The 10,731-nt window shown below is 49.9% G+C and overlaps 1 pseudogene; it reads right to left on the bottom strand.

Annotated features, from left to right (window-relative positions):
• Nucleotides 1–4,922: 4,922 nt before the first annotated feature.
• On the bottom strand, nucleotides 4,923–10,011 carry LOC136387072 (up-regulator of cell proliferation-like; annotated as a pseudogene).
• Between the last annotated feature and the right edge of the window lie 720 nt (nucleotides 10,012–10,731).

Here is a 10,731-nt window from a genome sequence, read left to right as displayed (position 1 = left end):
GATCGTCTACTTATATTCACACAGTAAAAATATACAAAAAAATCATTTCAAGTGTTAGCAGTAGTTATCTTTGGAAAGTATAATGATGTGTAATTTCTTTTGGTTTGTAATTTTTTTCTCCTTGTAGTCTCTGTATTCTCTTTAATGAACATATCTAGTATTACGTATTTCTCATAACTTACTTTGCTCTTTAGGCCGTATTTAATTTACTTTTAAAACTTTCTATTACAGTTTACTTTCAGTAGTTTTTTCAAATAATTGTCTTTAAAGCAAACTCCTGGATTTATCCACAGTGAAGAACAAACACGTTTTGGTTTAAACTTCACCCAATTTTTCAATGAGGTGCTATGCAAAAGGGAGGGGCTTCACTCTGCCCTGGGCAGGTCAGAACCTCAGGGACACCATGGGGCATTGATGCTCAGACCAGGGCACTAACACCGTCATTGGTCTCCACTGACGACTACAGGGAGGGGGAAAGTACCAACACTGGATGTCTTATTTCAGAATTCAACACTGTAATGGGGAAAAAAAAAACAACACAAAATTTAGGCTCCAGGTTCTGGAGTTGTTCCCTGGTGGAACAATCTGTACACTTGAGCCTCAGTTCCATTTTCTATAAAATGGTTTTGTTGCTGATACCATGTCATAGAACTCACTTGGCCTTTTTTAATCTACAATACATCATCCACCCTGATGTTGCAGCGACTGTGGTTTCCAAGGGAGGAAGGACAACACTAGCATCTATGTGGAGGGCAAATGCACGCACCGGTGTTGCCCAACATCGCACTGGGAGAGGAAAAGGGACCAAGAAACTCATCTTGGCTTCAGTCTGTACATTCTGCATGATCAAGATTTCTTTGACCACTTGAAGACGGGTCCTCAAAGAAACCATTAATAGAAGGACAGTGTCTTTCACTTTACTAGAAATGTTTTATTTCTAATTTATTAACTGTGGCCTCCAGCTGTTCTGCATACTGGGTAAGGGGGTGGAACAGGGATGAGATGTTCTCCAATCACAGTAGTTTCCAACTATGAGACCTTCCACCTATTCCTGAAGGAGCCTTTTAAACTGATAGTATTTCATTGTCCAGTTTTATAATTTTATTTTAGAGAGACATCCCCATGATTCATTCTCCACACCCACTATCCATTGTTGAGGCACAGAATGGAGTAGGATCAGTGGGCTAGGTCCCAAGCTAGTATTACTGACTTTAGCTTTGGGGTGCTGAGATAATCATCTCCTGACTCCTGATAGACCGAATTACAAACATCCTGTGCCACACTGTGGGAAGAAGCCGCAAGTCCAGGACTTGGAGTAGATGGATATGAAAATTGGCTTCACATGTACCAGCAACACTTCACTTCCTGACTCTGACATGGCACTAGATCTGGACACAAAAGACGGCTGATACTGCATTACACAGGGAACAGGGAGCCTGGATGGGGAGGGCAGAAAAGCTGAGGTAAGGACCGTAACAGGAGCACTTATAGGGGCCTGACACCCTCGGGTGGTAGAATGAAGGTGAGGCTGACATCAGAGACTGTCCTGAGGGAGAAGTGCCTGCTTGAGAGGGCCAAGGACAGGCAGAAGAAGGCTGGGGCATACAGCAGCATGTGGGAGCTGAGGGGTGAGAGGTGGAAAGTCACCACAACCAGGATCAAGGACTTCTTGGCTCATTTCTGCAGCCCTGACTTGTCAGTGCTTGTAACACTGAACTCTGAATTACTTTTACTGATGTCTTAGGAACTCATGATAGGTTTATAACCGAAATTATATTTTTACTAGTGATTCAGAAAAAAAGAATTTTTCTTCCCTGGGCTAACTCACATCTGAGGAGCTAGGGAGAGCTACAACAATATCAGACTTACATTTGCACAGATTTCTTTTTTTTTCGGTGGTAGAGACAGAGTCAGAGAGAGAGACAGACAGGCAGGAAGGGAGAGAGACAAGAAACATCAATTCTTCCTTGTGGCTCCTTAGTTGTTCATTGATTGATTTCTCATATATGCCTTGATCGGGGGGCTACAGCAGACTGAGTTATCCCTTGTTCGAGCCAGCAACCTTGGGATCAAGCTGGTGAGACTTGCTCAATCCAGATGAGCCCACGCTCAAGCTGGTGACCTCAGGGTCTCAAACCTGGGTCCTCTGTGTCCCAGTCCAGTGCTCTATCCATTGCACCACTGCCCAGTCAGGCTCACACAGATTTCTAACACCGACCCTGCTAGGTTCTGTCTCAGTAAAACTAAGATATTACAAGCCCTGGCCGTTTTGCTCAGTGGTAGAGCATCGGCCTGGCATGCAGGAGTCCCGAGTTCAATGCCCGGCCAAGGCACACAGGAGAAGCACCTATCTTCTTCTCCACCCCTCCCCCTCTTCTTCCTCTTTGTCTCTCTCTTCCCCTCCTGCAGCCAAGGCTCCACTGGAGCAAAGTTTGCCCAGGCACTGAGCATGGCTCTGTGGCCTCTGCCTCAGGTGCTAGAATGGCTCTGGTTGCAGCAGAGCGATGCCCCAATATGGGCAGAGCATCGCCCCCGGGTGGGTATGCCGGGTGGATCCCGGTTGAGTGCATGTGGGAGTCTGTCTGACTGCCTCCCCATTTCCAGCTTCGGAAAAATACAAAAAGTAAAACCAAACTAAGATATTACAGACATTGCTTAATACACCATTAAGAGAAGTGTATCCTTTTGAAAATCTGTTGAAAACTATAAACCTTTTCCACAGAAGGAACAGCACACAATTTTCAGGAATTCAATGATTGAACCTTAACTTTACATAATGGGTAGACCCCAAATAACGGACCCTCGGTTAGTAGGGAACCAGTTGAGCTTCCCTGTTTCAGATTTCAGGAATAGCTAGAATAAGTTTTCAAAGGAACAGATTGCCCTGGACAGTTGGCTCAGCTCAGCGGTAGAGCATCGGCCCAGCGTGTGGAAGTCCCAGGTTTGATTCCCAGTTAGGGCACACAGGAGAAGCGCCCATCGGCTTTTCCACCCTTCCCCATCTCCTTTCTCTCTTTCACTTCCCCTCCTGCAGCAAGGCTCCATTAGAGCAAAGCTGTCCCAAACGCTGAGGACGGCTCCATGGCATCCGCCTCAAGTGCTAGAATGGCTCCAGCCCCAAAGGAGCAATGCCCCAGATGGGCAAGGCATTGCCCCTGGTGGATCTAATGCCAGGTGGATCCCGGTGGGGTGCATGCGGGAGTCTGACTGCCTCCCTGCTTCTAACTTCAGGAAAAAAATTTTTTAAATAAATAAATAAAAGGGACTGATTGATATTCAACAATCCTAAGACAGGTCTCCAGTGCCTGAACTTGGGACCCAGAAATATTCTGCTGGATTTCCCACTGGGTTGGAGAAGCACCAGTGTAGCTTCCATGGCCCTGGATGGAGAAAATTACAGGTTTGTAGTTTTCAAGGTGAACCAACATCTTAAAATTTGTTTTACTTAATGATACAGGAAGAGATGAGTTTGCAGTGCTTGAGGATTACAAATTCTTTTTAAGTTTCAGAAGGGAAAACATTTTCCCAAATTTATTAGCAGAAGACCAGGTTTCCAGAGTGCCAGTATGGCACACGGCCTGTTCTGCATGTCCAGAGGCTTGCAGAACCCAAGGGGCAATGCCCCAGACACCAAGGAAGCCGCAGGTGTCCTCACACTTCAGAAAAGGGGCCAAGGGGCCTGCATTCAAGGACGGGTTCCAGGACACAGGGCTCACTTTCCAAGTCTGGCAACAGCAATGAAAGGGACACAGAGAGCTCCTGATCACCACTTTGAGGCCAAGATTTCCTGTAACCACAAAGCAGAGAGACCACAAGGCCTCAGCTGAGATTCACAGAGTTAATGACACAGCTGGAACTGGGTTCTAAGGCTCAGTGAGGTCACCTTGGTGAGGGCTAGTGCAGGTCAGGACTTCAGCTGGAGAAAAGACAGGGAAGGGCCTCAAATTCTGGCTCGAATGGCAGCAGGGGGGCCCATTTCAGGAGCAGTGCATGGAAGTGAAGGGCTGGCACCGAGGGCCTAGGGGGTGAGCCTGCTGCCCTGAGAGTGTGGGAAGTAGAGAGGCAGCACTGAGGGCAGCGGCTCCCTCTCGGCTCACTGCCCACACAGGTCTGCTGCTCTGGGCCCATCCTCACCTACAGAATGGGACAGTAATGGAGTCACTTTGGAGCTACTACAAGGACAGTTAGCTCAGTTTCCCAGTAACAGCCTGAAGAATGGGTCTTCTTTCAGGGCCCAGCATGCACCCCTCCCTCAGAAGACAATGATCCTCTTGGAGGAAACATGAACATTAGGGCCAGAGAGGAACCGCATGTTACTCTCATTTGTGCATTCATTTGTTTCACAAACATTTATTAAAGTGCCCACAGTGTACCAGGCCCTGGGGTGACAGGGAACACACAGCCCCTGCTCTCAAGGAGCTCACCGTCTGGGGAGGGGCATATGTGTGACCAGGTAAGTCACGATGCACATGGTCATGCTGTGGGAGGTGTACACAACGTGCTGTGGGGTGTAGGACACAGAAGAGCGAGCAGGGTGGGGTTGGGGTGGGCTTCACGGTCAGTCAATAAATAGACTTGCCCACATTGGCATTCACTGAATGAGCTGCATCAACGCACTGATGCTGGGCTTGCCAGGAAGGCCTGTCTGCTTCCTAGGGCCCCTTCCCTACCCCTCTCCTGGAGACCCGTGTGCCCAACTGCAGTGATAGAGGGCACCCCTGTGCTCCAGAAACAGATGAAAGAGACCCCACTGCGGGGGTCACCCACAGAGCTGAGACAGAGCTCTTGTCTGCACCTGACCCCAGGGCTGCTACACCCCCAACAGCCTCTCTCCCCACTGCTCAGGAAATGCCAGGCCCCGTCTTTTCCTTTCTACCTTCTCACATAGGCAGGGCACCAGCCGTCTCAGATGCCAACCCCAGGTGGACACCCCTCAGACCAGCTGCAACTCACAGATGGCTCACCAGCTCGATGAGCTGCTGAACGTTCTTGTTAGGGTTGGACAGGCCATTCCTGATGTTCTCCAGCAGGCACCTCTTCAACTCAAAAATGGCTTCACTGTACCCCAAGTTCACGGCAGCCATGGGAGGCACTCCACTCCAAAGGCCAGGGATGTGCCATACGTGCTGCTTCTCTGGGTCACAAAAGGTCAGGTATGCTAGCGTCCGGAGGCCCTCTCCCTTTCTGTCCACCAGGGCAGCAGCTCTGCTCACATCAGCAGGGTGCTCCAGTAGTGGCCTCCTCTCCTGAGGCTTCGGGCCGGGGACAGACATGTCGTGAAGGTTCTGGTACACAACCTGGTAGTTAGGCACGTGCCCCATTTTCTCCAGCCTCAGAAAAGCATGCACAACAGCAGGTGGAATGTCCCTTGTTTCAGCTAAACTGACCACAACGACGTTGCTCAGCCCCATAATTAGAGTGGCCAGGGAGACCTCCAGCTCAAAGCGCTCCCCAGCCGTGGCCAGGGCACCTCCTATTAAACCCCCTGAGTCTATCACCACGATGCGGTCACAGCCCAGGTCCTGGCTGAAGGACTCAGCCACTGTAACAAGTTGCATAAAGGCCCCCCGAGGACCACAACCCCTCCCTGTGGCAAACCGAAGCCCAAACACGGTATTGAGGAGAATGGACTTCCCTGTAGCAGGCACGCCCAACGCCGACACCACCACCAGCCTTGACCTTCTCTCCAGGTGAGCATGTAGCTCCTTCAAGAGCCCCGTGACCCAGCGCAGAGTGGTGCTCATTGTGTTCCCATAGATGAGCTCCAGGGGCAGCCCCTGGACCAGCAGTTCCAAGGCCAAGCCTGGGAAGTGGGCAAAGTGCCTCTGGCCTGCTGGCAGCTTCCCTGCCTCCACAAGGCAGCTCTCTGCCTCATAAAACTGCCCCATCTCCCGCAGGAAGTGCTCCACCCTCAGGGGTTCCGGCCAGAGCGGCTCACTGAGGTCCCCAGCTCCAACCTGCTTCAGTCTCAGGGTCAGAACTGCCTCTGGAGACTGTCTCGGCCTTGGTTGGGCCACCCAGGCCAGCCCCCACTCCATCCACCTCAGGAAATACTGCCTCTTGCCTAAGGAGGGGCAGCTGATGCCCGCGATGAACTCCTGCATGCCCCCTGCAGGGTTTGGCTGCTTTGCTGTGTGCGAGGTTCCAGCAGCCGGTGTGTCAGCTCTGCCTGGTGCTTGTCCGGAGGGTCCACCGCCCACTGCACCTGGCACAGCTCCTTCTCCACCCTGGCTGCCTTTCTCCACGGCTCCCCCTGCAGTCTCAGCTTGTCCCACCGGTAGGCATCTGAGTCTTTGATGTTCCTGGTGATCCGCTCCATCCGGTCCTTTGCCCGCTGACACTCCTCAGTCCTCGTTGACCTTCAGCCCCAACTTGCGGGCTGTGTGGGCCATGTCCTTGACCAACACCCTCCTGCAGGGGGACCGGGCCACGTGCGCCACAATGGAGCGGACCCTGCGCGTGAAACGCACCCCGTCTGTGCTGCTGACCTTCACAAGCACATGTGAGTGGTCCATTTTCAGCACAGAGATCAGCCTGTTTAGGAACCGCAGGTTGGAGTTGCGTTTCCACGGTAGGGACTCAGGATGAAGTAGTACTTGGTGGCTGACCCCTTCATAGAGGACAGCAGTTTGTACTCCTTCTTACTGATGTTGTTGGTCAGGATGAACACGGCCAAGGAGACTTCTGTCAAGAGCTTAAACCTCAGCCAGTGAGACCCAATGTCACCTCTGAGGTTCAGAAAGGCCACAGGCTCAGAGAAGAGGTCCAGGTCCTCCCTGCCACTGGGTAGGAACTAGGAAATCTCCACCAGCCTATCTGCAATCTCCCGAGGGCTAGTGCCCAGGCTTATATCCCGATGCCAGAAGCAGTCTCGCTGCCTGTGGCCCGGGCTGAGCATGGCATTGAGCAGCTGGGACTTGGAGTTGCTGCTGACCTCCATGCACACAAAGGCAAAGGCGGGTGCCCGGGGCAAGACCACGCTGTCCTCCCTGAGGCTGCCCACGCCCCTTGGGGGCTGGAACCACCATGTCCGCATGATACCCCGCTTGGCCCACAGCAGGAAGGTGTGGGCATGGTTCTCCGAGTCGGGCAGAATGAGCGGGAGTGCGAACTGGCAGAGAGACATCCTCAGCATGATTTATTGCTGCTGGAAACTGTCAGAGGAAAGCAGCAGGGCACAGAGGAGGTCCAAGGGATTCATGGGCGTGTCAGGGGTGGGCAGCTCCGAGAAGGAGTAGATGTCCGCGGAGATGTCATCAGCGGTGTCCCAGTAGGTGACCTCCTCCTCCATCTGGCTCTCCTTCTCCACAGGCCGGGTGTCTGGGAGCACATCCAGCACCATGGTGGTGTTCCTGGCCTCGGCATTGAGGGCCTGCAGCTTCCGGAGGAAGTTCCAGGGCAAGTCTTTGGGAGCCTGCGGAGCCCAGTTCCTCGTACTGTCACTGCTGATCTGCAGGGCATCCTGGAGGCCTAGTTTCTGGACCTGGTGTGTCTCTAGCCCCAGAAGCAACAGCATTTCCTGCAGTTGGCTCCTCTTCACTGTAGAGGGAAATGAAGACATAAGTGCTCACCACGCAGGGCAGGGGCCAGGGCAGAAGCAGAGAGGGAACACCAGCATAAGGGTGGGGTGGCCTCCTTCAGAGAGCAGAATGCAGGATCCCTGGGCCACCTGAGACCAAGACACACATAAATCACACCACCCAGGTTGTTCTGAACACAAGCAGGCACGTGGATATCAGAGAAGGACAGGACACCAGGGGCCTCAGACAGAAGTCTGTGCATCTGTTTCTCCTGCAGCCTATGGGCTCCAGCAGCACTGAGCCCAAATTAACTGGCTGAAGTGAGTGCACCACGACGTGCGGGTAGCCCGTTTCCCCCCCCCCACCCAACCCCCACGTGCATCTGTGCTTCTCCCTGCACTCAGTCTGACAGTGGGTCCCCTCACACTGTAACCGGTCTGCCACAGGTGACACCATCACTGATTCACTGATTTTCTTGTTCCTGTTCTTTCCTCTTTACAAAATAATTAGAGAATATTTAAACAAAACAGGGAATTATTATTAGAGTGCTGCAAACCATAGCTAAACTATTTTGCAAGTCTGAAGCCAATAATACGGATATAAATTTTTATTGTATTCAAGTCTTTGTTAGAGATGATCATAATTCTGCTCTTATTTGTTCTCACCTTACATCACCCATTCTGATCCAGCCTCTTACAAACACTGCATGCTCACAACAGACATACCAAGGGTTTTGGCCACTTCCCTGTCTTGGACATGGCCTCTTACCAATTTTCATATTACATATAACTAGTACACTTTTAATGATAATAAGTCAACAAAATGAACACGATTCCTGCTGCTCTCCTGGATTCTCTCCGCTCCTTTCTCCAAAGAGGAAGTGACCCCTGTGATGCTACCCTAGGAGCTCCTGTGAACTATGGGGGCAGTTTCCTCAGAAGCACAGGACGGTTTAGGCCCAGGCCCAGGTAACCAGTAGCAGTCAGAGCACTGGGGCACATCTGTCTAACTTCCCCACAGGGTCCACCAGCTGCCTACAGTCTGCATGGACTCAGCAGGTTCTCGGGTGTGTGGCAGCAGCACGACCAGGAGCTGGTGAACTTGCTGCAGAAACAGCACTTGTAGGGAGAGACACTGAAGAAGAAACTCTCCATATGTGTTACTCAGGTTTCTCAGTCTTGGCAAAATGAAACCAGGGATATTTTCTTACGAGATCAGATGAGATTGGGCGTGTTCAGGGTGGTATGGCCGTAGACCAGAGATATTTTCTTATCAGTCAGGGAACTGTCTCTACAGTATTTCTGAAGCAGCATGGTAGTTAAGTGCCTCAGGGAAAAGCCAGAGCAGAAAAGCCTGTTACATACACACTCATGCCCAGTGCATGACTCTCCACAGGCCTGTATATGAAACCAGCACACCATAAGTGGTTCCCAAACCAGGCTATGCTTTAGAATCACTTTGAAAAGGACATGTTAAAAATAACACCCAGAGATGCCAACTCCGTTACTCTATACTGTAATAGCTTCCAGGGGTTTGCTTTTTCTGGCAATATTATTAATATGTAAGTTGATATAAAGAGTTAGTGGCTCTGGTCAGTTGGCACAGTGGTCAAGTATCGGCCCAGCATGTGGAAATCCCAGGTTCAATTCCCAATCAGAGCACACAAAAGAGACATTCATCTGCTTCTCCATCCCCTCCCTCTCACCTCTCTCTTTCTTCTCTACCCCTCTTACAGACATGGCTAGATTAGAGCTAATTGGTCCCTCTGCCTCAGGCACTAATAAATGGCTCCAGTTGCCCCAGATAGGCAGAGCACTGCCCCCTGGGGGGTCTTCTGGATGGATCCCTGTCAGGGTGCATGCAGGAGTCTGTCTCTACCTCCTCTTCTCTCACTAAAATTAAAAAAAAAAGTTAGTGAACTAGACATGATTTTGATGCAGCCAGGTGTGGGGACCACCAGCATGGATGCTGTCTTTCTTCAACAGGACAGGAAGTTGTAGCAGTGACAAGAAACAAGACAGAAAACACATACCTGTTGGAAAGTCACTGACCTGAGCCTCATTCGGACCATCTACAAAAGCAAAGGAAAACAAGTGTCAATCAAGCCAGATGCCTGGGACTCACACCAGTTTAAGCTGAACTCAGAATCCTCTCTGCTACTTATTGAGACAGATTACTCCCAATTTTTCAAAATATACAACTACAGTTATTTTTAAAATTTTATTAAATGATTTACTGAGAGAGAGGAAGAGAAAGAGAGACAGAAACATTGATCAGTTCCTGTATGTGCCCCGACCGAGGATGGAATCTGCAACCCTTGTGCATCAGAACGATGTTCCAACAAACAGAGCTATCAGCCATGACACACCAATTCGTTTTCACTGTGCCAGTTCCCTCTCTCTTTCCCCACCCCAATCCAACACCAAGCCCTGTGGTCTCCACCTCCATACTGAAGCTCACAGTCATCTCCTTCCATTTCTCTCCATTCCAGATCTGGAAGAAAAACATACACACGGCCTCATTAGCAAGTTAGAACTATCATCTGTCCCAGCAATTCCACATTTGGTAGATTCCTCCAAAAGATTGACTACAAGGTCTCAAAGAGATATCTGCACACCCACGTTCACATAGTTATTCACCACAGCTAAAACACAGAAACAACCTGAATGTCCACCAGCGAACAAATGGACAGATAAAAATGTGGTCTGTACGTTTAATGGCATGTTATTCAGCCTCTAAATCAGTGTTTCCCAACGTGAGGCAAACGCCCCACAGGGGGGCAATTCGATAATTAAGGGGGGAAATTTGAAAATGGACTCGACACGACTTTAACTCTTTCGCCAGGGCCATTTAAATGCAATGCTAGATATCGGTGCCAAATTTAACAAAAAATGCAATTCTTAAATAATTGCGGTAAATAATTATTAAGTATAATTTTGTTTGACGAGACCAAAATATCAACTGGGTGATTAGCGTCGTCAAGTAAACTTCATCCTGGGTTCACCTAGGAACATGCCGTCTGCCGTGGGGAACCCTGGACGTTTTAAAAACTCGCTAAACAACGCAGTTATTCTCACCTAATTGGCCCATTGCAACTTCTGTAGTGTTCCACATCATTCAGTTTGTGTTAATTTGAAATAAGTGTCAGTCAAAACTGTTGTAAAAGCTCGTTGATTTTTTAAATTATTTTTATTTATTTATTCATTTCAGA

Source organism: Saccopteryx leptura, unplaced genomic scaffold (assembly GCF_036850995.1).
Source record: "Saccopteryx leptura isolate mSacLep1 unplaced genomic scaffold, mSacLep1_pri_phased_curated manual_scaffold_61, whole genome shotgun sequence".
NCBI classification, from domain to species: Eukaryota; Metazoa; Chordata; class Mammalia; order Chiroptera; family Emballonuridae; genus Saccopteryx; species Saccopteryx leptura.
The sequence above is the reverse complement of the archived record's forward strand: the minus strand, read 5'-3'. Positions and strand labels throughout refer to the sequence as shown.